At 45.6% G+C, this 23618-nt stretch overlaps 1 long non-coding RNA gene across 1 annotated transcript in view; it reads right to left on the bottom strand.

Moving 5' to 3' along the window:
• The window catches only part of LOC116581275, a 232900-nt gene that overhangs the window by 161194 nt on the left and 48088 nt on the right, over nucleotides 1-23618 (bottom strand). Inside the window, exon 2 of the long non-coding RNA XR_004281976.1 lies at nucleotides 18643-18745. This is a non-coding gene — a long non-coding RNA (uncharacterized LOC116581275). The remainder of the gene's footprint in view (nucleotides 1-18642; nucleotides 18746-23618) is intronic.

The following is a 23618-nucleotide window of genomic DNA, read 5'->3' on the forward strand; positions in this document are numbered from 1 at the left end:
CTGGAAGCTGGAGACTGACACGGTGTAAGCAGCTCCGTGGAGAGCTCAGCCTGGCAAACGTTAAGCTTGTCGCCAAAAGCACCGAATGCCGACAGAACACTGGTGGACCCTCCCTTTAGCCGCCGTCAACCACCAGCTATCCCACTCATCTTCTCCACTGTCCCTGCCTCTGTCTGGCTGCGTACCTTGACCTCTACTTCTTGTCTTCGAATTGCATGTGAGACTTCTAATACTTTTCATCGTTCCCCACTTCCCCCAATGTCACACCACCTTCTCCTCCAGCCCTCCCCAGTCACCATGACCATCTACCTGGTTGCTGAAGTTGCAGATCTTAGAATCACCCTTGGTTCCTCCTGTTCCCTGACCCCTCACATCTGGAATCCAGCTGCACCTCCCCGCCTCCAGCGACATCACTGCTCCAGGTCCCTTGGATGATGGTGATAGCTCTCCTTCACCCCCCTTCCCAACTACTCCTACCAACAAACCAACCCCCCCGCGAGTTCTGAAAATGTAAATCAGATTAGGGTAACTCCCTGCTCTGAACCTCCATGGGTCTCCCCGTCCCACTTAGAGCAAACTCCAACGTACTGCTCTGCTTACGGGCCTATGTCTGCAGACATCCACTTGACGGTGTACAGAGGGGCCCCCTCACTCCGCCCCAACACCAGGGACCAATTTCCATTTCCCAAGCACTAACCTCATGCCTGACCCAAGTCTTTACACTTGCTGTTCCTTTAGCACGGGACACTTTTTCCTTGGCTGTTCCCATAAGTGGTGGCTTCTCAGCCTTCAGGTCTCAAAGAAAGGTCACCTCCTTGGAGAGGCTCTCTCTGACCACCCATCTCAACTGCCCCCCAGTTATTCCCATTAGACCATCCTGCTTTGTCTCACTGGCTTACTGTCTGTCCTCCACTCAAACAGGAAGGACCATGGTACCTATCTGTTCTATTCTGCCATGAGCCTTTAGCACCCAGCACATGCCTTACTCACCCAGGCTGCCTACAAGAGAAGTACCTACCTCTGGCCCACTCCCCAGTGGGCATCCCAAGTCATGAAGAGATAAATGGGGCATAAAACATGTCAGATCCTCCTCACATGTTTCTGCTTCCCATACCTCACTCCGTGCATGCCAATGTCCCAAACCAACAGAAAAAGTGTGGTTGACATGGGCCTGCCTCCCACCTTCCCAAGTACCAGTGGGTCACCCCCAACTCAACTGGGAATGGAGAAGCAGCCACATGAAACAGTGGAGCAGAAAGTCTGGACTCTGCATGTGGAAGGATCCAAGGTCAAGGTCTAGTCCCAATGTGTTTATTAGCTATTTTCCCTAATATGAATCCTTCTGCCTCAGCTTCCCCTTCTGTAAAAGAACAATCAATCCATCTGCCACAAAGCAATCTGTGGCATGAGGGAATCCTTTTGCGGTAAACAATTCCATTAAGTCCACCTAGAAAATGTTCAGTATAGTAGATGATACCAAGCACGCACAAAATGTTATCTATGATGAAGAGTGATATCTCTGGGAAGCCTGCAGGTCTCTCTTTCTAGCTTCCTTCCTCTTGAGAAGACTGCCCTGCTCCACGGCCTTCTCAGTCTGATGGAGATTCTGCTCCCACACACAGCTCTCAAAGCCAGTGCTCAGTGGGAGCCCTGTCTCATTCAGAGCGAGAGCCAGTTCCTCCATGGAGACTACACGCAACTGACCCCCATCAGCTCTTTGACCCTCTTCACACTGCTCTCCCCATCATTTGACTCTGCTCCAGACATCTTGGCCTCCATGCTGTTCCTCAAAACCTTTTTAGTCATTCACCAACTTCGCCTATGACCCTACCTTCCTAGAACCCACTTTGCCCCAGCTATTTGCATAGTGCCCGCCCTCCTCTCCTTCAGGAACTTGATTAAAACTCCAGGACAGTCTCCGGGGCTACTGCGCTAGGCTGAACATGACTCCCCAAAGATGCCTACATCCTAATCCTTTGAACCTTAGGTGGCAAAAGGACCTATGCAGATGTGATTGAGGAGCTCGTCCTGGGTTATCCAAGCAGGCCCACCGTCATCACAAGAGGAAGGGGCCATGAGCCAAGGAATCCAGGCGGCGTTCAGTAGCTAGAAAAGGCAAGAAAACAAACTTCCCCCCAACAGCCTCCAGAAAAAACACAGGCCTCCTGACCCATTTCAAACTTTTGACCTCTAGAAGTGTCATGTAATACATCATGTTATCATAGCAGCAATGGAAGGCACATACAGCTACCTAACCTAAGATCGTGCTCTTCACCAGATGTGCGCATATGCAGGTATCTGCACACAACACACACACACAAGTACACACATGGGTGTGAGCACACAACACACACACACACACACTCCTTACCCCATATCTCCTAGATTAAAAGTTTCTCTATACCACTCACCATCTGACAAACAAATATCTCAGAAAAATATGGCACGTATTTCCCACACACATACACACAGAAATAAATGTTCTATGAAAACAGCAATTTTTGTCTATTTTGGAAACTGCTATATTCCTTGCACCTAGAAACAGGCCTGGCATTATTGAGTGGATCGACACTCACTAAATTTGCTGACTGCATGCCTTCTTTCTCTTTAGCACTTATATATCCTATTCTGTCCCGTTATATAAAATCTCTCTCACCCCTCGACCCTCAGCCCTTGAGAGCAGGGGCCTATCTCCCTTGGTCACTGCTACATCCCTCCATCACTAACACAGAACCTCGCCCCGAACCCAAGATGATCCCCACCAACAGGCGATGCATGAGCATGATACCACAGAGTTGTCAGAATTCCAACCTGTCAAGAGCCCTCACATTTTATTTGATTGCAAATATGTCTAATTCCCAGTTCACTGAAGCAAGAAAAAAAAAAAAGAAGAAGAAGAATCCACTCAAGTCTGTAATTTACAAAGCAAATCTGCCCAGCAGAAATACTCATCTTCAGAAGACAGTGGGATTCAATCATTTTTAAAAAGGGAGAAGAAAGAAACCCACCCTGTTCCTTAGACTTTCCCATTACATTGTTTGCAAACCTTCTGAAAGCAGTTTGAGGCCAAGGCTAATCATTCTGCCTCAAGGGCCTCATTTCCTGTGGCTGGTGGTACTTTTGTTCCTGAGGAAGGAACCAGCAGGCAGGATAACTGAGATTGTGGCCCAAGTGCTTCTGGGGGAAAGGATGTATGAAAATCCAGTCGAATCCACTTGGCTTGCTAATTAGAATTCCGGGAGTACAGGGCAATGCGTCCCTTTGAAATCCTTGGAAACAATCAGATGAACAATTTAACTATCCCTAAGAGGAAATATGCAAGGACATATTTAAATTATATTATTTTCACTTTAAATAACCATGTAGGAAAAATTGGTGACCAGAAGTTAAATGAGGCAGGTGTGGGGGAGGAGGGCGATCAGTATGTAATAGTTGCCTTTACTTTTTTATTTCCTTGTCAAATTGAGCTCATCATGCCATGTTGTGAAGGACACTTCTGTGCCCGTTCCTGGACCCGTCTGTGGGCTCCTAAAGGGCAGGGACCATGTGTCACTTTTCAGTGCACTTCTCGGCAGCCGCGATAGTGCCTGACACAAGCTAGACACCGTGCTCACTGGTTAAACAGATGAGCAGACGAGCAGATGAGCAGAGGGATGAACGGATGCTTAAGCCGGGAATGAGTTTGCTGGCTATCCACTCGCCTGATAACCACCACCCTGGGCACATGTGCAATCCACAGCAGCTTGGGCTATCTGGAACAGAACCTGGGAATACGTTCGTAACCTTTTACCCCAGCAGCCCTGCGCCCCAGGAAAGTTTGGGAACCCCATGCTGCATCCACCTGTTTCATGCGTCCTCACCTAAAAATGACCTTGGGTTATGTTTCCCACCTGCAGCAGCAGACGAAAGGTTCTTACATTCAGAAGGGGAAGCAAGCCCTTTCCACTTCAAGCCACTCCGTATTTCCCCCAGCCACCATTCAGCTGCTCCAATCCCAGGCTGGTATTTCCATTCTGGCTCTCTTCAGTGGAGCGCTGAAAAGTTTCCAACCCAAGATGGAGACAGCAGAGCACAAGGAGCTCTGCATGCAGCCTGACATCCATGCAGTGACCACATTCAGTTCCCTGGAAGACCTCACGTCCAAAAGCAGGGCCTCCCGGCTCAGATTCCCTCGCACACAGTGTCCTTCCTGCCAGGTCAGCGGATGCACCAACTTGGGAAATACGTGTTTGGCATGTTTATTTACTTTATGTCACAACACGGATCTCTCCTTTGAGGAACAAGGTCTCCACAGTGGCTTGTCAAGCTGTGGTCCGAGGAGCCTTTAGGGGCCCGCCAGACTCCAGGACTCTGTTCTCCTCTCTCAAGACACCATTAGAATGAAAAGGAATTGGTGTTTGAGGACCTGGAGAGCCAGACCTTAGAGTGATAATTCCCATTTATGCCGGGGTGACAGATCAAACTGGACATTGACTGTCATCAATTCTTGGAAGTAGGAGGAACCACAGAAGAAATGAACACTTCCTGTATTCATGGTCCATCGCTGCATAACAAACTGCCCCAGACCTTAGTGCAGAAAAAACAATGTTGATCATCTCAGTTTCTGTGGGCCAGGAACCCACACATAGCTTAGCTGGGTTCTTTCCCTCCGTCTCTGACAAAGCTGGAGTCATCCTGGGCTGACTGAGCTGGGGAAGGCTTCACTTCCCAGATCACTCACATGGCTGCCAGCGAGATTCAGCTCCTCAGCGGTACTGGACTGGGGGCCTCGGCTCCTCTCTCGCTGTTGGCCAGAGCTGCTGCCATATGGGTTCTCCATTAGACAATCCAAGATATGGCAACTGGCTTCGGAGTTGAGCAAGGTAGAGAGAACATACAATCCGGATGGAAGGAACCTAACCTTTTTGCAACCTGATCCTGGAAGTGCTGTCCCATTCCTTTTCCTGTGATCTGTTTATCGGAAGCCAGCTCACGCTCTGGGGGAGGGCGTTACCCATGGACGTGAATACTGGGAGATGGGGACCCCTTGGAAGCCATTTCAGAAGCTGCTCCCTGCAATGCCTAAAGGACCCCCATCAGATAACCTATCAGAAGCAATGCGTGTGATATGGTCAGCCAGACCTAGGTTCAGATCTTGGGTCTGTCACTTACTATTACCACCACTACTAAAGGCAACCATGAGGATGTCATGAATGCAGCCCTTCTTACTGACTAGACACTCTACAGATCTTCACAACCGTCATTTATTTTATCCTAAACATGCCTTTGAGAAAGTGCTTTTATGACACCCATTGCACAGATGAGGAAACTGAGCCGTAGGAGAGCCCAGCCTTGCCCAAGCCCTCCCAGTAAGAAAAGCAGGCAGATTTCGGCCTCTGTGCTTCAGTACCATGAAAATCCCTCTAACCTCCCCCATGACAGGCTCTGACTAACACTGGCCAGCAAGGGCTAGCAGAGAGGAACAAATAAACTAATTAAAGAATGTCCCGTGGGCAGAGATGTATAAAGGAGATGTATTTTGTTTAACAAATACCCACTGAGCACTTCCCCTGTGCGGAGCACTGTGCAGATTCGGGGTTCACTTATGCAGTTTGCTCAGGGCTCGTGCCAACCCTGGGAGGTAGGTGGTGTACGTGCTCACTCTGGCTGATCAAAACTAGACTGTTTGGAGAGCTTTACAAGTTGGGGGACTCATTGAGCCCTCAGAATGACTCTAGGAGGCAGGTCCTTGGAGCAGATGCCAGGGGCCCTCACTTGGATCACTGAAGACACACAGGCCGATTCCCAGTCTCTGGCACCTGCTTCTTGGCCAGGGCTTTCTGGGGCTGCCAAAGCTTGCTTCCCCCTCCCGCCTGGCCCGCACTGCTGCTCCTCCCCTGGGAACATCCTTCAACAGTGACTAATACCCCGGCACACTCATCCTTCCAGAGGGGTCACTTGGAGCCGAGTGCTATGCGATGTCAACCCAAGTCACTGAGAGTGATTTCTGTGAAGCCTCAGTGGCCACTGGTTGAATAATATGCCCTTTCTGGCTGCCTTCCCTTCCCTGGCCCACTTCCCCACTCCCCTACCTAGCTTTTCTGATCCTTTGAGATCAATTACTTGTACTCAAATCTTTGTCTCGGTGTCTGCTTCTGAGGAACTCGAAGTAACACAATGCTATTATTAACCTCATGTGCAGAAAAGAAAACTGAGGCACGGAGAGTTTAAGTCTCTTGCCCAAGGCCACACAGGTCACACAGCTGGGAAGTGGTGGAGGCAGGATTCAAACCTGGGCCGTCTGACTCTTAACATTACACATCCTGATGTTTTTCCTTCTAACTAAGCTGGGTAAACAGAGTAAGAATAGCTGCCTTCTAGCACCAAGGAGAGCCCTACCCCAAAGCACTATGTAACCAGCGGCCAAGCAGACAGGTGCTTTCTTGTACGACTACAAAGACCAGCTCCATTCTTCAGCAAACATGTCAGCTCCCCAACACAGCCGGCTGCGATCCCACTGAACGATGTGATTATGGAAGCCATGTTAATGGTGTTATCACGTAGCAAGGATTTCTGGTGTGCTTGTAAACCTCAAACCGTAATTGCCAAAGAGAACTCATCCCCCACAAATCAAGTCTCTGTATTGACAATTACATCCGGTGTTGCATGGAATTTAATGCCTAAATAATGAAGTCAAAGAACAAAGCTGGAGACTGAGCATTTGAATATACTTGATTGATTCATTTCTCGCTCCCGTTTAATAACCCACTTAGTCGGTGACGGTTAAGTGCAGCAGACTTAGAAAGAACATAACACACCAGAGAGAAAACATTTCACAGATTAATAACTGGATGTGGGTACAAGCTGGCGCTCCCCTAATAGCAGCACAAAAATAGGTTATCGTCAAAAATCTGGATTTAATGTTCCAAAATGGGGATTCGTGCTTTTCTTTTAGACGGCGCCATACTTTTCACCACAGGCTAATGAAACATAAATCAGAAATCAGGAGCTAATAAATGCAATTCTGGGGGAGTATTTTTTTTAATTTAATACCTTCGAAGATCGTGATCTTTGTTCAAGATCTTTAATGTTCAAATTACAATGTGTGAATATTAAGTATATTCGATTATGATTGAACTCTCCAAAAGGCTAATTTATGAACCCTACAGCCTGACACGCATGCACTATTTAAAGGAGGATGTGGCCACAGTTCATTTATACCAATTTCTCCAGTATAGAGACAAACACTCTTTAACTGCCTGGGCAAATAAAGTCATGCGCGTATATATCTGGCTGGTTTGCTTGATTTGTGCCAAGGGATGTACAATTAAATGATATTGACTCAGTGTTTAAAGCAATTTTGGCAGGAATTTTGCTTCAGGGAATGTTCTCTTAAGTTTCTTACTTGCTGTCTGGGTGAAGGAAAGAGGTGGTTTGCTCAAGGTAGGGTGCTTTCTCAGGTCAGACAGTGACAAAATATCCTTCCTCTCCGGCCATAATTCTCTTCCTAAAATAATTTTATGATGTCTGTGGGAAAATACTTTTCCCCAATGAAGCCGGTTTTAATGTCAGCTGAACAATGTACCCATCCCTTTAATTTGTTCTGAGATTTACTCCCTGCTTGCCTGGTTTATCAAGGGAGGGGCCAGCCCCTGGTTGTGAGGAGAACTGCCTCATGTCAGGCCCAGAAGGATGTATTACTAAAGCAGCGGGAACAGGAGGAAGGAGAGGGAAAGTGTTTCCTCTGTGCTAGGAAACACTCTGTCCCAAGACAACTGGGTCCATTCATTCTCCAGGTTACCACCTTTTGACACAGCATAATTTTTTTTTTAATTTCTTGCCAAAGATTATACAGGATACCAATTTAGTAAAACTGAAACATGAAGTCAGAACCCAGAGGTTAGGGCAAGACTGGGTAAAATATAATGCAGAGACTGACACCTCAAGATCCTACCCATTTGATTGAGACCATTTGATTCTGAGCCCCCTGGCGGTCAAGGTATAGAAGGAAACTCATCCCTTAAATAATTCCCCAGGGGAGGTAGACATTTTCCTGGCCCTTGAGCAAATACTGCCACTGACCTGCAGTGTCTGGAAGAACTGACAACCCTGCTCCCACGCCCTGCCTTCCAAACGCACACGCCTCCCAGGGGCAGGCTCCCCTTACTGAGCACACGGTGTCTTTATGCAATTTAGCAATAACCTTTCCACTCTCTGGGCGGGAGCGGGGGTGCAGGCAAGCTGACTGGGCCTAATGCAGGGAAGAAGGCACCCCTTCCTCCAGCAAGACGGAGCCAAAGAAAGGAAAACAGCTTGGCCAACAAATGCTGGCTTGATAACCAGCTTCCATGCACTCCTTTGGCTGGATGGTGCACAAGGACCTGGACTTAATTCTGAACATTTTGGATTCCCTGAAGCAGTACCGCAGTCTTTGGTGAAAGCCAAGGACAGTGTCTGTGGGAAATTTGAGGGAAAACAGTTCTACTGGGGCCAAGATAATGAGGTCCTCAAATCCCCAATGGTCTATTTCAAAACTATCCTGGAGGGTTATCGCACTGACCGCATCTTCCAAAGTACTACTTTTCTTGGTAAGTTCAGAGTATTTCAGAATAGATCAGAGAAATTAAACCATTCCGCTTCCTCACGGTGCTAGAAGAGCTCTGAGGAAGGCAATACCAGCCCCGGAGTGGACCTTCTAGGATGGGGGAGAGATTCCTTTCCCAGGTGAGAAGGGCAGAACGGACAGAAGGCTGAGATAACCACAAAAATCACCATCTTCTCTCTTTTATTTCAGTAAGCCCGCTTTTCCTTCCTTAATTTCATTTGTCTTGGGGGGCTTGATTTAGGGAGCCATCCAGGTGGGTTTCAAGTACAGAAATAGGCTGTCAATAAGGAAGGCAGCCCAGAAACCATTCAGTTGTAGGGAGCGACAGATAACATGAGTGCTAGTAGCCTAACGAGTGCCAGAGTTAAGGCCCTTTAGCAGGGAGAAGAAAAAAGAAGGGAGCAACAGAGCAGGGCTCTGAGACTTGCCACTACGAAGCAATCCTCTGTAACCCTCTGACAGCGAACCAAAGACAACAAGTTGGTACATTTTCCACCAACATCATGCCACTCGGTGAGAAGGTTCCTTGTTGTTGCAAGTAACCTCAAAAGAGACACACACACAGTCTCTCTCTCTCTCTCTCTAACCATTAGGAACACTCTAATCATGAGGGGAGGGGTCTCTGTTGGAAATAATTTATGCTGGCCATCCAGAAAGCAGTATGCAAATTTTAACTGTTCTGACTGGACAGAACCTGGCAGGACGCCAATCAATGCTCACGCAACAGGGTTTAACCCTTTCATCTTTGTTTCTACGGTCAGTCTGGGAGCAAGACTGCCCCCCACCCAGACTCAACTCACTAAGTTTACAGGAGAGGTTTCATCATTGAGAAGCTGGTGCCTGAGCTACAGAAATCCTCCGCTCCCCCTGTTTCTGGTTTTGTTCATGACCTCTCCTATTATGGTCAACATCTGGAATGAACAACTAATAATTGCAGCAATGCCTTGAGGGGGTTTCACCTATTTACATATAAATGGTTCTGACCAGAGCTAGCCACCAGCAACGGTTAATTTAATTTACTATCCCTTGGCAAAAGAATAGTCATTGGTTTTTCGGCACTTTTAACCTTGGTAGACCCTTGGGAAATAAAAATTAGATTGAGAGAAAATTACCAGTGGTGGAGAACAGTATAAAAGTGACAGTAACATATATAAACCTCCGGCAGGAGTGGAATAAAGTGGCATATTATTGTTCGCTGTCTTCCAAAGTTCAATATTTCTTGTGTGATTTACACTTCCGCCATTGTCTCGCCCCCTGGAGTAATTCTGGCCACTCCGGGCAGCCTCTCCCAAGATGCATATCCTTGTTACTGTCAGGGAAGGGACGGATAACCTGGCTAAGTAGGGAGAGATGTCTGGACAAACAGCCATGAGAAAACAGGGCTCAACAAATAAGACTTTAAAGAGGTGCCTGGAACGAAGCAGGTGAGTGGGATGGCTAAGGCTGAAATTCCAGCTTTCTCCACAGAATTCTGTGACCATGCTCCATGTGGAGCTCAGCTCTGACCGGAGATTCTGAGCAGCCAGTGTTGCCCTCTCAGCTTCATTGCTCCCCCCAGTATGCCTCCCACTCCATGAAATCCCCTCAATTCTCACACTCTCACACGCACGTGCACATGCGCACACACACCCATACCTATACCACAGTTGGTTCTCTTCCCTGAAACTTTGCTCATGTGGTATCCTCTGCCTGGTCCACTCTTCTTCCCCTTCTCTATTGTGCCCGTCTAGCTCCTAATTGCCTTTCAAAACTCAGCCCACATATCACCTCCTCTAGGAAGATTTCCCCGATTACCTCCAGGCCAGGTGATAATCCTTTTTCAGAATTATCCTTCTGAACTTGCCACTTCCATTATTTGCATTCATCTCCTTATGCCCTTCTGTCCCACGTCCAGAGCACAGAATGAGACCTCTATGACCTCCAAAAGAACTGAAAATTTAAGTCCAGACAGAGAGGTCAGGATTCAACACAGGAGACAGAGGCAGAGGTTAGAAAACTTCTGACATCTCTAAGTGGACAGATTTTCTGGTGTAGGCTTTTCCTTCATTGCACATACCACAATTTTGTCCTTAACTTATTTTACCTGGTTGATTAATACGCACACACACACATACCCATACACACACTAAAGGCTGTAAAGGCAGGGGACATGTCTACCTTTCTTTCCCATATTTTCAGTATCTACCTCAGTCTCCAGCACATAGATGGTGCCCTATAAACATGTGTATAATTAATTGGCTAATTAATTAATGAGAAGATATGAAACAGATCAGGGAGAGAAAAAGCAGAAATAAGGTCATATATGGGCCTGAATTCCGAGGTTCATGTGCAAATGTCCATGTGGCACAAGAAGAAACAAGCAAAGAAATGTATGGAGATGATGGACAGAGATGTAGAGAGATAATGGATATTAGCTCCAATTCCAATGAAACTGCACCCAAGCCAGAGAGGATCTGATTCTGGGACTTATGTTTAAACAAATATAGAAACCACCAGATTCTCTTTTCCCAGAGAGGACACCAAGCCCATAACTTATTGAGTATAAACAGACTTAAATGACGAAGCTGCTGACATCCACAAACACCGCCATTTTACACGTAATGAGGTAGAGCAGGATTTGATTCCCTTACTCACTGAATTGATAACTTCTCATGAAGACAGCACCGTATTTGTTTAGGAAACACTCTGATTAACAGTTTGGAGTAGAGCGTAAGACTTCAAAAGTCGTGCACAAGTCACAACAGAGGACACCGAAGTGCCTTGGTTAAACAATGATCACAGTGACCCTGGGGTTGTTTTATTTCCCCAAGCATTGTTGTGAGTTGAATTTGCAAGTCTGGGGCAGAGAAGAATTGCTCTGATAATAGAAAAGAAGGGATCCAGGGCACTGCAGTGGGCATCAGGAAAGATAGACACATGGGTGATGAAACTCTAAGAGACTGGGGAATTTCTCACTCTGCTTGCTGTGGGCAACATGATTTAGACATTCACTCCCTGTCTCCCCACAACATCTTCAGTAAATTCTGCTTGGCTTCTTAATGCTCTCACGTGAGGTGATTTTTATTTGGGAGATGAAGGAGGACTCAAGGAGTAGTATAAGTTGGTAGCTGACATCTGGTTGTTAAAAAGACGGGGAAAATGATTCTTTTTTTCTTTTTTAAGATTTTATTTATTTATTTGACAGACAGAGATTACAACTAGGCAAGAGAGGCAGGCAGAGAGAGAGGAGGAGGCAGGCTCTCTGCGGAGCTGAAAGCCCGATGTGGGGCTCGATTCCAGGATCCCGGGATCATGACCTGAGCTGAAGGCAGAGGCTTTAACCCACTGAGCCACCCAGGTGCCCCGGGGAAAATGATTCTTAGCCAAGCTAGTGGACTTACCAAAGAACCCTCTGCTAGGCAAAGACTGAACCACTCAGACCCACCAGCTTCATCTATCCCTGTCCTGTATGCTATCCCTGTATGCTAAAGATTTCAACTGGCCTTTTAGCAGGGTACTGTAGGCAACAGAAAAGGAAGGGTGAGTTCACTCTGGAGAGTTAGCATCAACATTTATTGACACCTAATACACATCCAAACATCTACGTGCATTCTCACTTATGCTTCACAACATCTCTATGGAGTAGTCAGTGTTACTTCTATTTTACAGAGGAAGAATGAAGAACTTCGGAACTATGGAGGTAAACTGTTACAAGTCAGGGAGCCAGTAAGTATTACAGCCAGTATCTGAATTCCCATCTGACTTTCCACCATGTTACACCACATCCTTATTTTTTTTTATTAAATTAATTTATTTTTTTAATAAACCTATAATGTATATTTATCCCCAGGGGTACAGGTCTGTGAATCGCCAGGTTTACACATTTCACAGCACTCATCATAGCACATACCCTCCCCAGTGTCCATATCTCCACCACCCTCTCCCATCCCCCCTCCCCCCAGCAACCCTCAGTCTGTTTTCTGAGATTGAGTCTTTTATGGTTTGTCTCCCTCCCAATCCCACCTTCTTTCATTTTTTCTTCTCCTACCCCCCAACTCCCCCACACTGCATCTCCACTTCTTCATATCAGGGAGATCATATGATAGTTGTCTTTCTCCGATTGACTTATTTCGCTAAGCATAATACCCTCTAGTTCCATCTACGTAGTTGCAAATGGCAAGATTTCATTTCTTTTGATGGCTGCATAGTATTCCATTGTGTATATATACCACATCTTCTTTATCCATTCATCTGTTGATGGACATCTAGGTTCTTTCCATAATTTGGCTATTAGGGACATTGCTTCTATAAACATTCAGGTGCATGTGCCCCCTTTGGAGCACCACGTTTGTATCTTTAGGATATATACCCAGTCAGTAGTGCAGTCGCTGGGTCATAGGGTAAGCTCTGTTTTCAGTTTTTTGAGGAACCTCCACACGGTTTTCCAGAGTGGTTGCACCAGCTTGTATTCCCACCAACAGTGTAGGAGGGTTCCCCTCTCTCCACATCCTCACCAGCATCTGTCATTTCTTGACTTGTTAATTTTAGCCATTCTGAATGGTGTGAAGTGGTATCTCATTGTGGTTTTGATTTGTATTTCCCTGATGCCGAGTGATTACACCACCTCTTTATAAAACCTATATGATGACTAAGAAAGGAGAAAGGACAGAGTTGGGAGATGAGGCCACCAATTCAGGTGGAACTTTCTGGAAGAAACTGTTGCCACAGAGGACTTAACACTATAGGGACCCAAATGAGGTGTGCTGGTAAGGTAGATAATCATAAGCCTGGAAACTGTGGGGCTTACATTTGCCATGATCACCAAGGGGAGTCGGACAGCGTGGTGCCGGAAATGCAGGCATTGGAATCAGGCAACTCCTCATTTGAATCATGACTCTGATTTATTTTCTAAAACGGTTCAACTCCAAATTTCCCTTTAGAAATAATAATCATAAACATAAATTTAATGATTAGTCAAAAGAAGAACAGCCCTTCTGAATTAGGGAACAACTGTCGCCAGAGAATAATAACCCTAAATCTCCTTTGCTGGATTCATGGCAGCCTCCAGTTCACAGAGCGTGAGAGCGCAACCTTGTAATTTCCTTAATTTCTAAAAAGGAACTGAAATTTCTGCTGTCATTGGGATGAATCTTAATTCTATGGAAGATACAATACTGAGAGTGGTGACTGTTTTGTCACCTTGGGCAAATTATTTCACCTCTTTGAGACACGGCTCTGTCATCTGTAAAAGGGGGATAACCATGCACAGAAGTTCATTTTGAAGGTGCTGTGAGATAAGGCGTGGAAAGAGCTCAGCACAGTGCCCGGCACAGAACAAGCACTCACTGAAAGGGAGTGAGGGCAGTAGCAGTGACCATGATAACAACAATGACGGAAACAATGATGCAAAGATGAGACCCCAATGAGACAATGATGTGTTGCCTTTGATGTAGATGTGAGTGATGATGATGATGATAATTTGGTGATCAAGGTGATGGCGATCATGGTGACAAAGACAACAGTGCCATGATAAGATCCTGACAAGCAGAGGTCATGATGCTAACGTGTTTGTTAATGGTGATGATGTTGGTGAGGATGAACATGATGAAGGAAGAAAAACCAAAAAGGAAAAAAGCAGCAAACTAGAGGAAAGAAGGAATTTAAAAAAATAAAGCCTAGGATCTCTGTGATAAAGCAACTGTAACTCGTGAGTGACTGGGTCCCACATACCCAAAACTAAGGTGCTCTGTCCCTTCAACCAGAACAGATGGGCTCTTCCCTATCTACACACCAATGGACATTGCCTCTGGGATCCTTCTAACTCCAAAGATCAACCAGCCCACTCCTCCCCCAAGGGAGGACTTTTTAAAATTATTTTTTGATTTATTATTATTATTTTGATCTCTGAAGAGATCCATGTCCTTTCTGTGAGGTGAAGCCAAAGCCGTGAAGACTAACAACATACAGGGGCAATCCTCGAGAGCCTGGTTTCCAAGTGGACCGAGACCATGCCTGGCAGGACCTGGCCAAATCACTTGCTCAGCGTCATCATTCATGAAAAGGAGCTGAAGCCTTTACAAGCGTTCTAAGAATATCAAGCAGATGAACGGGATCATATAAGCAAATGTGCTCCATGTTCTCTCGAGTAGCAACTATGAATATCTCAATTTTTAGAGAACTATAAAGTACAGAATTATTCTAATGGTTGAAAGCATGACTTTTAACAAGTTAATTAATCTCTTTGAATCTCTAAATGATGAAATAATATGTTTATATAGCAGTACCTGTCTTATAAGATAGTAACAAGCCTTAAAGGAGGTGATCTATATAGAGCCCAACATCGTGTCCTTCTTGTGGCAGGCTCCGGGAACAGTAGCTGATATTATTACTAGTGTTGGAGACAATAAAACAAATAAACCCAAAATACAGATGTGATGATGTGACTCTCTGGCTTAAAACTTTTGGTGGTTTAGGGGCGCCTGGGTGGCTCAGTGGGTTAAAGCCTCTGCCTTCAGCTCAGATCATGATCTCAGGGTCCTGGGATCGAGCCCCACATCAGGCTCTCTGCTCAGCAGGGAGCCTGCTTCCCTCTTTCTCTCTTTCTGCCTGCTTCTCTGCCTGATTGTGATCTCTGTCTGTCAAATAAATAAATAAAATATTTAAAAAAAAAAAAAACTTTAAGTGGTTTCCCCACAGTTCTAAGGACAGAGTCCTAATGCTTAACATCGGCTGGGAAAAGCCCTTCACAACTTGAAGTCCTACCCAACTCCCTACACCCTTCCCAAACTGCTTTGATGCCTCCTGGGCTTCAAACTCTGTGTGCTCGCACACTCCCATCATGCCGCTGGCCCTCCTAGAACACTCAGCCCCCAGGCTCGAGGAGGCTGCCTCCCTCTGTGGCCCAGAGCCCTTTGAATCTCCCACGTTACAGCATGGTTGGGTAGTTTCTCGGTGATTTATCTGTTTCCACAACTACTTGGGATTGAGATGGTATACTGACCGTTAATCTTCGCCATCTATCATAGCACCCGGCACAGAGCAGAGCCCAGTAAATGCTTGCTGAATGAAGGAATGAGTACTGTGATTGATGTTTGCATGGAGCGCAGAGGAGGAGCACGGAAGGGGTCAGAGGAAGTCTGATGGAGGGTGATACCTGAGCAGGATCTTTATGGACAGGCAAGATTTATCCAGGCAGATAAAAAGAGTAAGAGCATTCCAGAAAGAGAAGAGAGCATGGACAAAGTACAAAAGCATTACACAGCAATGTGTACTGGGGAAACTTCCTATAATTGCACAGGACTGAAATATAGGATTCCAGAGTACAGTAGTGTAAGATGACGCTGGGTGGGCGTTGGGGGGGCATCAGTAAACTTAGCCTTTATGCAGTAAACACTGGCAGCCATTGAAGAATGTAAAGCAGAGGCTGACTCGATCAGATTGTGGCATGGGATTGAAGCCTGGGATCTAGTATCTGATCTGTTCCCGTTCCTCCCACCCTCCCATCCGGTTCTCCTTTCCCATGTCTTCTTGAATATATTCTTTCCTTTCCTACAGTTTCCATTTATGCTTTTGTTGACCCAAGGGGTCAGAGGATCGTGAATGAAGCTAGGTCATCCTAACAGCAACAACTGGGATTCGGGGGATAAAATTCCATTCTGACACAGCTGAAAACTCTAATGGGCACTTCTCAATGTGAGGGCTCTGAAAATGAGGCAGATGGTCCAAAAATGAGGCAGGGATTGTATTTTCATGTTGACATAAAGGAACATGCTTATTTCTTGCTTAAAATAATTATCTACCTGAGCATGCCTGGGACAACACACTAAGCCTTTCCAATGATCAAAGCGCTTCTTTTTAAATCATAAATACAATTCTTCTCATCTCTCCTCTCTCAGTGCAGAATGCACACAATATCCACTGAAGAGCATGGCTCGTGAAGTCATTCTAAGATGATGGTTATCAAACTCAAAGTCTCAGCCTTCCCTGAGGATTAAGGTTAGGGTTAAGGTTTAAGTCTAGAGTTGGGGTTTAGGGTCAAAGTTTATATTAAGGTCAAGATGGCCTTTAAGGAAAATATTTTAGAATGATTACGATCCGAGCCACTTAGAAGGTCCAAAGAACGAGACCCAAGACTCTAGAGGTAGGTAGAAACCATGATATGAAGCGAAGAATGAAAGGGTGGCCGAGGAGCTAATAATTGATCGAGCAGGGAGACATTTTTGAGAATTTTGAGAATGAGGATTAATACCCTTCTTCAAGAGCAGGTGTCAGCAAAAATTTTCTGTGAAGGACCACAGGGCAATTATTAACCACTATGCAGGCTACCTCCAGTTTCTCTCATAGATACTTAGTTCTGTGGCTCCAGAGTAAAAGCATTCATGGGCCATGCATGTATGAACAATGGGTAATATGAATACAGGTATGGCTGTGTGTCAGTAAAATTCTGTTTAGGAAAATAGACAGCAAGTAAAATTTGGCCCTTGTCCTAGGGTCTTTAAGAGCATGTTTGGTGATAGACTATAAAAGGACAGTCTTCTGAGAATTGAACCAATGTAGAGAGATGCAGAATGGAGATACTGGAAAGGAAGATCAAGGCTGCAGTATTATTAGAAATCCAAGATCCAGCCACACCTGCAACTAAATCCCCCTGATATCTTCATTTACAGGTTCGCCCTCCTCATCCACGGTTTTGCTTTCCATGTCCGGTTACCCATGGTCAGCCGTGGACCAAGAACAGATGATCCTCCTTCTGACAACAGCCTCAACACTATGTCAAAGAGCTGTATCATTGACCTCACTTCATCTCAGCATGTAGGCATTTTAACACATTGCATCATAACAACCAGGGTGGGTACAGGACACTAAGATATTTTGAGAGATCCAGTCATAAACCTTTTTTTTTATAATATATTGTTATAATTATTCTATTTTGTTATTAATAGTCATTGTAGTAATCTCTTATTATGCCCAATTTATAGATTAAACTTGATCATAGGCATAAGCATAGGAAAAAATCACAGTATATGAGGGCTCCGACTGCTGCTGAGGATCTTAGAACATATCCCCTGAAGATAAGGAACACTGCTACGTATGAAATAACAAATTATCTTTTTTGTTTATGCAGTGTGAGGTAGGTTTCTATCCATTGTTTCTAACCAGAAAAGTCCTGATTGGCACAAAGAATGTCAGAAAAAAAAAATTCAGGTCTCATCCTAAATCTTCTGACTCCCAATCCAATGTTCTTTCTTTTTAGGCAGAAATGAATGCCCTAGTTGAGACATCTTTTGTCCCCACCAAGGCCAATATTGCATATGTGAGCTAGATTTTACTCCAAGAAACACCTATTTCCTGGAGTATCATTAAAGGAAAGGAGGTGTCTAAGAAATGCTGCCCATGGATGTGGAACATTGACAGAACAGCTCTGGAGGGCCAGATGGATTCCAGACAGCTGTGACTTGATGGAGGCGCTCCACTTGGCGGGGCCATGGAGAGCCCAGCGTGAACAGCATCAATTAGCAACCTCTTTTGAGAGAGGATGATTATAGCACACCACTGCAATCAAGCTTCATGCAGCCACTACAAATAATAGTTATGAAGTCTCCGTAGCAACGTGCAGACATGTTTGATAGGAGTTTAGAAAGAGAAGAGCAGAATACACCACGATTCTCATTCATAGCTGAAGAAATTATGAATTGGTACAAACGCCCCAGAAAGCAATTTTGCCGCATGTATCAGAAACCTTTAAAATAAAAAATTTTTAAAAAGCCTTCATGACTTTTGATTCAGTAATCACCCTCCTCTCTTCAAAGAATCTACCCCAAAAAAACAGTCGGCAACACAAGCATGGATTTCCACGTAAGGATGTTCATCACAGCATTATTTACACTGGGGATAAAACAAAATAGTGCCCAAAGGCCAAACGTAGGAAATTGATGAGATACACAACGGTGTAGCAACATAGGGGGAAACATGATGATTGCGATCAAAATGACGGTTAAGAAGCATCTCTAAGGCCATGGGAAAATATTTACACAATAACCAGTACACATGCCATGGTATCAGTTTTCCTTTTCACTTACCCAGATATGGTGAAGTGTTTGAAGTGGTGGACTCAGGGCTCCTCTCATGGGTTTATCTGCATGGGGATGCTTTTCTGGGGCTTAGGAGTAAGAAGGAGGACTCCTAGAGAGAGAAGAAACCAAGGGCAATTAAAAGGATGTAATGAGGGGTGCCTGGGTGGCTAACAGTTATGTGTCTGCCTTCAGCTCAGGTCTGACCTCAGGGTCCTGGGATGGAGCCCAGCCCTGCTAACTGGGGAGCCTGCTTCTCCCTCTGCCCCTCCCACCGGCCTGTGCTTGCACTCTTTCTCTCTCTCTCCTGCCCCCAGGTGACATACCATGCCTCTCTGATACATGTTCTCAAAGCACTTTATGTTTCACCTTCAAAGCACATCGTAGATGCTGTGAGCATGTATTCAATGATGTGCTGTCCTCACTCACCAGTCCCATCTGGTTGAATATGGTAGCCACGGTAAAGAGCATGTGGCTATTTAAAGTTAAGCGTAAACTAATTCAAATAAAACAAAAACAAACGTTGATTTCACAGTCACACCAGCCATGTTTCAAGCAGATGACACAGATAGGAAACACTTCCATCAGCACAGTCTTACTGGACAGTGCTGTCCTAGCCATGATTCCAGGTCTTGCTCACATGCCATCCCTAGTTCCTAGAGTCTGGCACATTATAGGCGTTTCATAAACATTTCCTGAGTAAATACAGTAAGGAGAATGTTTTCATTAAATGTAGGATCTCGGGGGGCGCCTGGGTGGCTCAGTGGGTTAAAGCCTCTGCCTTCGGCTCAGGTCATGATCTCAGGGTCCTGGGATCGAGCCTCACATTAGGCTCTCTGCTCAGCAGGGAGCCTGCATCCCTCTCTCTCTCTCTCTCTCTGCCTGCCTCTCTGCCTACTTGTGATCTCTGTCAAATAAATAAATAAAATATTTAAAAAAAAAAATTAGGACCTTGGGGCACCTGGGTGGCTCAGTCTGTCGAGCGTCTGACTTTTGGTTTCAATTCAGGTCATGAGGTCAGGGTCGGGGGATCGAGCCTCACATCGTGCTGCATGCTCAGTGTGGAGCCGGCCTGAGAGTCTCTCCTTCTCCCTCTGCCCTGCCCCCAAATCATGTGTTCGCAGACTCCTGCTCTCTCTCCCAAATAAATGAATAAATCCGTATTTTAAAAAGTACACATAGCAAGAGAAATAAAACCATACCTCCCCCTTAGATCTGTCCCATTTTCCAACAAAAACTAGTTATGAACACATTTCTTTGGTAAGCAATAAACAGAATAAAAATGATAAAAGAGCTCTGAACTCAAACTTGGTGTCCAGGTACATGGCATCAGTCCTAGCGGCAAAGAGGTCTGGATGACACAATGCCGTCCACTCAGGACTAAATATGAACTGGAAGCTGGGTATCTCCATCACTGGGGCCAGGCTGGGGGTATGACAGAGCCAAGGCCCTGGCCATGGCTGGTCCATGCTCTTTTCACCAGTGGTAGGTTTTTCCCAACAGCTAAATGGGAAAAAAAAGTTAAAATCTCAATCATATACAGGGACCTGAGGGTGGTGAGCTCCAGAGCTCTAGAAGACCCAGGCTATTCAAGCCCTGTAGGCTCCTCACTCACACACACATACACCAGCGAACAGTTTAAGAACGTCAATGTGGAGAGGCAAGAAACTACTCTCATACACCTCCTTCCCTACAGGAGGTGCTCAGATAAATGCTGAATTAAGAGCTAACTCTCAGTCTTGGAGGGCTGGTACCTCGTAAGTAGCATTCACACATTCATTTAACAAATGTTTACTGGGCATCTACTGCGGGACAGGCAATTTTTTGGCACCAGAGATATACCAGTGAACAAAAGAGAAATATGTCTGCCTTTGTGAAGCTTATTACCTGCCAGGCAGGGTTTCCTATTAGAATCGTCTTGGGAGTTTGGAGGACTCCCACTGCTTAGGACACACACACACACACACACACACACACACACACACACGTTGATTGAAGTGGTCCAAGATAAGAATAGGAACAGATTAGTTTCCCAAGTGGGTCCAGTGAGCAATCACCCAGGGAAACTGAGAACCATTGGTTCTCCATTTGTGGTCCCAAGATCACCAGCACCAGGAACTCCTGGGCACTTGTTAAAATGCAAGTTCTCAGGCCTCTCCCCAGATGTATGCTGTCAAACACTCTGGGAGTAGGGCCCAGAAAGCCATGTTTTAACAATCTCTCCTGGTGACTCTGATGCCCACAAAAGTCGGCGAACCCTGCTCTAAGCAACATTAACTGGGGAGGTAAGTTTTTAGAGGTAGAAGACTCACACTCTTCATCTTTTCCCAATCACGGCAGCAGCACAGGTCCATATGTGACTGATACACCAGTGGGTTTTCAGATGCTCCCACCAGTACTCTGCTAACTAAGCCTCCTCTTCCCACCCAGGTCCCCAGTTAGCAACTCCTCCCCAACTGCCAACGAGCCTGGCACAGACACCTTCTGGCCACCGTCTCCATGGTAAACTACAGGTGTGACTGGCTCCCACAGCCATTTGATGTCCTTATCTCCCACAGGGCTGCACAGTGCACATTCTCACACACAGAGACCTGCCTCAATGTGGCACACATACACACAGAGTCACCCCCTTTCCACACAACACACATAAACATATTCCTCCTCTATCACAAATATCACATACGCGCAAGCACTCGGGGTCAAGCATACATTCACATCCTCTTATGCTGTACTATATATATACACACACCTGCTGAAATCATATTTTACCAGTAATTCTCCAATTTGTCTGCATAGTGGCCTTACCCACAAGCTTTAAAAATGCTGATGCCCAGGCCACAAGCCACACCAATGAAACCAGCATCTCTGGAGTTGGAACCCAGGTATCTGTGTTTTTCAAGCTACCCAAGTGGTTCCAGTGCACAGCCAAAGTTGGAAATCCTGTTCTATGCCATGACTAATAGAAGAATTTTGGGTCTCAGGTTCTTTCAGAGAAGAGATGAGATCCATGCTGAAAACTGGAATTGACAGACTTCCAGAGGTCTCACAGGAAGCCTGTGAATCACGATTTATCTGCACCAGGCATCTGGTGTTTCTTTTTCCATTTGTTGTATACCCATGAGTCGAAGACCCCTGGGAACACATTTCCTCAAATGAGGTTGGCATTACTGGACCAATGCGATGAGGGGGATGGCCCACCATGGAGAAGATGCCATGAGGCATCTCAGTAAGAGATTATTAGTAGTATTAGCAGAAACTTGTTAGGGTTTGAGATGGTATTGTGTGAATCGAGAGAAGTGGCAAAGGAGCAAGGCTTCCCTCTGGACTGGACGTGTCAGGAAATGAAGATGACGATAATTCTATGACCGGGGATCCTAATGAATCTTATCTAGTGGACATAAGGAATAAAGCAGAACTGAAGTCATAACTGGTAAGGAAGAAGACATGACTCCCTAAGCCAGGGAATAAGGATGCCTGGATTTTATGGTTTCAACAGTGGTGTTGTTTTGTGCTCACACATGATTACAGAATGTCTTGTGTTTGTCTTGCTCCATGATAGCCACAGGGTGGCCCTGTCTAGTGTTGGTCATCTGTGCCCCTGCCAATGTCCCCCCAGAGAGCACCAAGGGCCAGCTGTGAGTGTGACGTCAGCACCTGACTGTCCAGGGCTGTTTTCCTCTTTCTCACCTCTCCTGCCTTCTCCATGCTGACTCCGTATTGTCTCTCTGCATTCTACATGTGTCTGCTTGTTCCTCTAGGAAATAACCCTCACGTTCTCTGTGTCCTCTATAATACATGGCACACACAATACACATAGCACATATGATACACGCTGGATGTGTAGACAAAGGAGCCTCCCCATTCTGAAAAGTACCCTGGTTTAGATTTGGAACCAGAAAATCCAACTTTCAATTCCTACTTTCTACTTGTGAAGGGCACAACCTTGTACACGGCTCAACTTCTCTGAGCTCTTCTCTGACTGAGGGTGACAGGCCCTATCTGCCCCACTAGGTTTCTGGTGGCAAGAGATGCAGCAACTCTGAGAGCTCAGGAAGGTGGCAGAGCAGAAGATTCTCAAGAAAAGCACACAGAGCAGGTAATTAGACAGGAGAGATGATTGGTTTGACCAATACCTTGGTCAGGGGTAGCAAAAGACCATTGGCTTAAGGGTCCTCTCAGGACTTAAAAGTGGGTACGGGAAGTTGAATTACCAGGTGGAATGCCAGTCACCTAGGTGATCCTCCGGCTCTTAAAAACTGGCTTCAACAGCAAGCAACTAGACTTGAACTAAGAACTTGCTTAGAAGGCCATGCCGTAACACTTCCTGAGTGCTCAGTATGTGTTGGGCATTATGATGCAGAAGTGGGAAAAAAATATATACTTTCTTCCCAAAGATGCTCCTAGTCTACTGAGAAATGATGACGATATTGGGAAAAGAGAGACACAAGTAAAACCACTGCAATTCACCATAATAATAGTAAGAACAAGAAGCAGCAGCCGCAGCACTTAGAAGCTAGAGTATAGCATACAGCAGGGAGGAGTTAATCCCATCAGGGCCTGGGGAGGAGTGACGTGGAGAGCTTAGGGAAAACCGTACAAAAGGGATAATGCATTGTCTGGGTTTTCCCAGGATAAGCAGGAACCTGCCAGGCAGATAGAGGAGGAAGTATCAGGAAGAAGTGACCAATTACCACCAGGAAAAAAGAACGTTACAGTAGGAAGGATAGAGAGGCAGAGGATACTGATTCGGATGGAGTATGAGGGAAGATTCTAGGGTGCAAATGATAGTCTATTTTTTGACCTCAGGGGTAGTTACTACGGAGGTTTATGTATAATATTAAAGTTATAGGTTTAAAAAAAAAAAAAAAGGAAGAAGTGATCAGTAGGAGATGCAAAGACAAAAGAGTATAAGATACTTGGATGTGTTCTGGGATCTTGAAACAAATCCATGAATAAGTCATCAAGGGTCTCTAAGACCGCCACGC

The sequence above is a fragment of the Mustela erminea genome, chromosome 20 (assembly GCF_009829155.1).
Source record: "Mustela erminea isolate mMusErm1 chromosome 20, mMusErm1.Pri, whole genome shotgun sequence".
In the NCBI taxonomy this organism is placed as follows: domain Eukaryota; kingdom Metazoa; phylum Chordata; class Mammalia; order Carnivora; family Mustelidae; genus Mustela; species Mustela erminea.